Here is a 6,600-nt window from a genome sequence, read left to right as displayed (position 1 = left end):
CGACGTACCTTGCTATCGGTTTTGTGCCTTATTCAAACCTCATACTATTAGTCATCGGTTCATTTACGCATCTAAATATTTTGGTACTCGGTTCATTTATCCAGAAATGGTGTCGGTAAGCCACCCAACTACCAACATTCTGAAAAAATGCAAAGATAAAGACGGAGACAGACTGCTTAGGTCCAAAACTGCCGACGGCTAGTCGCCAGTTCGGTACTCAGTGAGGCACTTTCGCAGCCTCTGATACCTGCTACTTCAGATTCGCAGGCCTCTACTGAGACTCATGCCGCAAGATACTTCTTCGAATGTGGAACCTGTGGATGTCTCTACCTTGGATGGGTCCAGAGCAGCTGTGCAGGCACTGGCTTCTGAGGGTGTATTCAGGCTTACTGACTTGCATATTAAACCAACGCCATCTTCTTCTTCAAGGCCTATAACTCGATCCATGCCAGAAAACTGACGCCCAGACCACATGGTCAGGCCCCTGTGCCTAAAAAAACAAATGATAAGAATGGCTGAAGACCTTATTACTCTAATCAGGGGGAGCCATCCTTCCTCCTCTAAGAGACCTAGGACTGATTTTCTTTCTGATTCTTCTGATCAGGATTCTGAAATTTCTGTTTTCTCTGATGACCAGGATTTGCCCTTATCTACCTATGAGGATTCTGATGCAGAGGACTCCATTCCCTCTGCTTCCCCTTCAGAGGATTTCTCTTTTGGTGAAACCTTGCATACTCTTAGGGAGCATTTTTATTGGGAAAGCCAGCATTACTCTGACTCCAAAAAGAGGCTTAGGGAATTCTTACTCCTGCCTCAACACAGGCCTTTAGCTATCCCTCCTGTACTGGACATTGTAGATGATGCCTTCTCGGAATCTAGCCTGGCCCCTGACTCTTTACCTCCTGCTCCCAGAAAACCTGATAGGTTTTACAGGGTACCTGACTCTCACAAGTTCCTCTTTAAAAATCCTACTGCGGATCCTGAGACCATTTCACAGGGACCCAAGGGCATTAAGGCTACTACTGCCAAAAATCCTACCCCCTCTGATAGAGATTCCAGGGCGCTGGATAGATGGTGTAAGAAGATATACACTTCTGCAACCTTGGCCATTAGGGCCTTAAACTGTCAGTTTCATATGTTAAAGTATCAGCAGCATATTACTGGATTGCATAAACAGAAAATTATGTTGATTCCTGAATGTGCTGAAAATAAAGATTTACAGGACTTAATGCATTCTGCTCAACAAGTTGGAAAACATACTTTGCAATGTAGTTTTGATTCATTAGAGGGGTCTTGCAGGGCTGCTGTCACTGGGTCTGTACTTAAAAGGCACGCTTGGCTTAAGGAGCAATCTTTGCCAGATCATGTTAAAGCTAAATTACTGGATGCTCCGGTAGCATTGTCGCCTCACAGCAAGACGTTGTCACGTTCAATTCTCAGCTAGAGCGTCTTCTGTGTGGAGGCATACGTGAATGGGCGTGCCTTCGTTGAAGGTTGTGCGTCAGGGCTGGTAACTCGGCACGTAAAAATCCACTACCAAACATTAGCGGACCAGAGATCCGCTGTGGCGACCTCTAACCAGGATAAGCCAAAAGACACAACAACAGCTGGACGCTCCCTTAAACCAAGACCACCTGTTTGGCAGCAAAGCAGAAGTACTTAAAAAGATGGAGGAAAAAGCTAAATCTATGCAAACTGTTAAAGATTTCCTGCAAGTACAGCCTCCCAGATTTAGTAGGCATTGGCCCTCTAATAATTTGTCCTTTCCTTCCTCTTCCAAGCTTTCTCAGTCCAAACCCAGAACCAGCAGAGCACCCAGGCTTCAGTCCCAAGGTACTCACAGGCCTAAGCAGTGGGGGGGGGGCTCCCACTTCCAAAGCAGGGAGTAGTAAGACTCCCCACTATGGTAAACTGTCTCAATGACTTAACTTTAAACCTTCCAAGCCCTGCTCAACTGACTGTTCCTTTAGGGGGAAAGATTGCCCTGCATGCAAAAAATTGGGAACTCATTACCCAGGACAAATGGGTTTTAAATATAGTTTCCCAAGGATACAGATTCCACTTCCACTCCTTACCATCCCCAAATGGTTGGCTAGACCTACCCCCAAATCAGTGGGCAGAGGCTCAAAAGCAATTTCTCTCTCTTTTAAGCATCAGGGTCCCAGAAGAAGAATGGGAGCAAGGTTTCTACTCAAGACTTTTCCTGGTACCCAGAAAAGACAATTCCTGGCGTCCTATCCTGGACCTGTCTCCTAAACACTTTTTTGGTAATCCCAAAATTCAAGATGCTAAGTCTTCATCAGCTGCTTCCCATGCTAGGCAATGTTACATGGTTGGCAACACTGGATTTAAAGGAAGCCTACCTGCACATCCCAATAAGGGAATCTTGCAGAAAATACCTACACTTCAGAGCAGGCTACATGCACTATCAATTCTCTGCACTGCCCTTTGGCTTATCTGCTGCACCCAGGGTATTCACAAAGTGCCTAGCTCCAGTCATTGCATTTTGCAGGCAAAGAAATAGTTAAATATACCCATACCTTGTCTAATTCAGGCAGAAAGCCAGGACATACTATTAAATCATCTGACATTTGTAAAGAAATTGCTAACGTCTCTGGGGTACACCATAAACTAAAAGAAATCACATCTTGTACCCTGCCAACAAATTGTATTCCTGGGAGTAAGCTTGAATACAACTTCCCAGATGGCCTACCTCACGCCAGAGAAACAAGTTCATTTGACAGTCTCCTTCAAACTACTGGCCACAAAGACCCAGCTATCTGCAAGGAAAATACTGCAAGCCCTGGGGTTCATGGCCTGTTGCATTCTACTAATTCCAAATGCAAAACTGCATATGAGGAAACTACAATGGTATCTAAAAAGCCTATGGTGTCAACATTCTCAGGATCTAGAATCAATGATTCCTATTATATCTTGTCTGCAGAGTTCCTTTGGTGGGCAGAGGCCTGCCACCAAAACCAGGGACTGCCATTCACTCTACCCCCTGCCACCCAAACCCTAACAACAGATGCATCAGACTATGCATGGGGCTCACTTGGCAGGGCAGTGCATTCAGGGCAAATGGAACCCATGTCCAATGCACCTACATATCAATCAAAAAGAAATGTTAGATGTACAGAATGCTCTGACAGCCTTCAAGGACCACATTCTTCCAGGACAATTATTGGTAAAACGGACAACACCACTGTTATGTGGTACATAAACAAGCAGGTGGGAACCCACTCAAACCCTCTCTCCAGACTAGCCATAGCTCTGTGGAACACAGCATTGAGCTACCAAGTGCACCTACAGGCTCAATTCCTACCAGGAAAGCTAAATACACTGGCAGATGACCTAAGCAGAAATCTCATGGACCCACGAGTGGAAACTGGAACCAAAGATATTCAACATGTTGAGAAACAAATGGGGGAGCCCAGAGAAAGACATGTTTGCCTCCCCCCAGAACTACCAATTGGACAAATGCTGCACAAGGATTCCCCACAAAAAAGCTTGGAAAGTGGATGCCCTGTTCTTCACCTGGAAAAACCTATCAGTTTATGCCTTTCCCCTCTGCCTCTCCTCTCCAAGGTACTGCTAAAGATCAAACAGAACAAACCAAGGGCAATACTGATTGCACCAGACTGGCCACGCCAACACTGGTACCCCTCTTGCGCAGTGTGTCACTGCTGGCACCATGGCATCTGCCTCAGACCCCTGCCTTGCTGTCCCTGCAGAATTTCCAGATTCTACACCCACAGCTTCAAACCCTGAACCTGGCAGCCTGGCTAATTACCTGATCTCTCCATTACCATCCCTCAGTAAGAAAGTTGTGGATGTCATTCCTGAGGCAAGGAGGCCTAGTACTAGAAAATCCTATGCTGAAAAATGGAAAGATTCTGTTCCTGGAGCCAAATTCAGGGGATGGGCACAGCAGCACCCAATTTACCCCATATTCTTCAATACTTGCTTCAATGCACGAGGGATTTCAATTACATTTAGCTCTCTATTTATTGCTAGAATATGTACTTTTTCTATCTAATGCAATTGACATCAGGGGTACCAGGCTAGTGTATTTTGAACAAGTTACAGTAAATATTAGAGACCTGGATTTTAATGTGTATACTCATGTTTGCTTTGTTGTTACCACTGTGATTGTTTTCCATTGTTGGTTAATGTTGTTTATATGAATCTCAAATAAGATATATGTGTAATGTTGATTATTTGAAGTTCTGATAAGAGTTATGTGCTAACTTTGCTTCCTTTTCTTTTTCTCCTCTTGCCCTCCTTCTCCCCAAAGCTAATAGCGGTACAGACTCCTATTCCTAACCTCCTCCCATCTGGTGACTATCGAACCTGGTCAGCCTAAAGTGACTGCAACTTGGTCTGCCTCAAACCTTAAAAAGTATCAGTCTGCTCCAGGAACAGAAAGTAGGTTTGAGCGCTGTAATACTGACCCATTTGGGCTCTTAGTGGGTATTCCTATAAGAGGTTTTAGTTTAGCCTGTGCCTCAGTCTCCAGCAGCCAGTTCCACCCTTTCTCAGCCCCCCTCCCCCAGTGTTAACAGCTCTCTCCCTGCCACGTATTTCTACTCCCCTTTACCCCTCTACTGTCCTGGTGCACTTTTATCCCTCCTCCCTCCTACTTACTTTCTCTGCACTGTAGGTGCCCCCCCCACCTCGGCTTTCTTTCTCCCACCTTCTCTGGCCCAAATCAGTCCTTGTCTCATTTCATAGCCGGTACATGCTGTTTTCTCTTTTCCTGTAACTTCTACTCTACCTTATTGTACATCTTTATCCCTTATAACTCTACTATTTTTTTTATCTGTAACTTACCATTTCTTCTTCTCTCTACCCTTTCTTTTCTGCCCCCACTGTATGCTTTTTTTCTGTCTTACTTTTACCTTACACTATTCATCTATCTGGTTCACTCTGGTTTCTATCCTTCTCTTCTAGCCAGTTAAATACCTATTTTACTTTACATATCTGCCTTTTTGATTGTCTCCTTTCTTATCTCACCTGGTGGTTTCTACCCTCAAGCCCTATGGCTCACTCCGCTCCCCTACCCTACCCCCATATCCCACCCACCCCCAGTGCATCTACATTTATAGTCCCTTCCTGTCTCCTCCCCATTGCACTCTACCTATCCCATCTCATTGCTCCTCCCCCACCTAGAGGATTCTCTTTAAACCACACCTCTCCCTCTCCTTTCCTAGCTGCTCTCTCTCCTACATCCCCTCCCTACATCTCTAAACTTCTCAGCCAACCCAACCCACTCTTCTAATATCTATCCTACCCTAATCTTCAATGCCTCTTCCACACTACCTCACCTCATTTACATGGCTTTTCCTCCTTTTCACTCTGTATAATGCATCTTCCTATTCCTATTCCACACTACCGCCTCTTTTCCACTCCACTCTCCCTCCACTATTTGCTATCCACAACATCCAACCCTCCATTTTTATTTTATATCCCCCTCCCTCCTTCAACCAAATCCATTTCATTACTTTAAGCTAAAAATCCATACAGTTTACATAAAATATCCCTCTTTCAAATTTAAATTACATATCTCTTACTTTACTCCTCCATTCTAAGTCTCAACTTCTGTATCCTTTATCATGTCTTGCCCGTGCAGGAGATGTCCATCCCAACCCTGGGCCTACACCAACTAATATTCTCTCTCCCACTTCCTCCACAGATAGACACAATCTCAAATGCCTTAAAGTTATTACCATCAATACCCAGAGCATTAATAACAAAATAACAAACTTCCATGCCTGGCTAAATATTACTGAACCAGACATAGTTGGAGTAACAGAAACCTGGCTAAAACCCCAAACTACTAACTCTGAAATTCTACCACCTGGCTACCATGCTCTCAGGTCCGATCGCCAAAACAAAAAAGGAGGTGGTGTAGCCTTAGTCTACAACTGCCTGCTAAATCTCAGCCCTTACCAAAATACCATTCCTAACTTTAATAATGCAGAACTAGTCATAGGAATCCTCAAATTAAACAACTTCAAAAGTATCTGTATAATAACCATCTATATCCCTCCCGGAGACAACATGTCCACCCTTGAAAATATTCTCTGTTGGGGTTCAAACAACATTAAACAAGAGACTATCATTCTAGGTGATGTAAATATTGATTGGAATATAATTAATAATAATACTCCATCTCAATCTATCTATCTTTATAACTTTACTCAACTAATAAACAACATTACCAGACCTAACAAAACTAAACCTTCTGGGTCCATCTTGGACTGGATTCTAGTCAACCACTCTGACTATATCTCCAACTCTGGTACCTTACCAAACTCATTAAGTGATCATCTCCCAGCCTTTATTGACTGAAAAACCCAACAGCTCCCACACCAACAACATTATGCCCACTCTCGTAACCTAACTAATTTCAACCCCTCAGTATTCTCTGAAACCCTTAAAGTAACAAACTGGGATTCACTAAATACTCTCCCCCTAGATGAAGCACTAGAACTCTTCAATACTACCTTCCTTAAAATCCTAGATTCCCAAGCCCCCCCCCCCGTACAAAAAGAATAAAGTTCAACTCTGCCCCTTGGCTAACTAAAGATACCAAAA

The sequence above is a fragment of the Protopterus annectens genome, chromosome 7.part0 (genome assembly GCF_019279795.1).
Source record: "Protopterus annectens isolate FY-2018-M chromosome 7.part0, PAN1.0, whole genome shotgun sequence".
Lineage (NCBI taxonomy): Eukaryota > Metazoa > Chordata > Ceratodontiformes > Protopteridae > Protopterus > Protopterus annectens.
Note: the sequence above shows the minus strand (reverse complement) of the source record.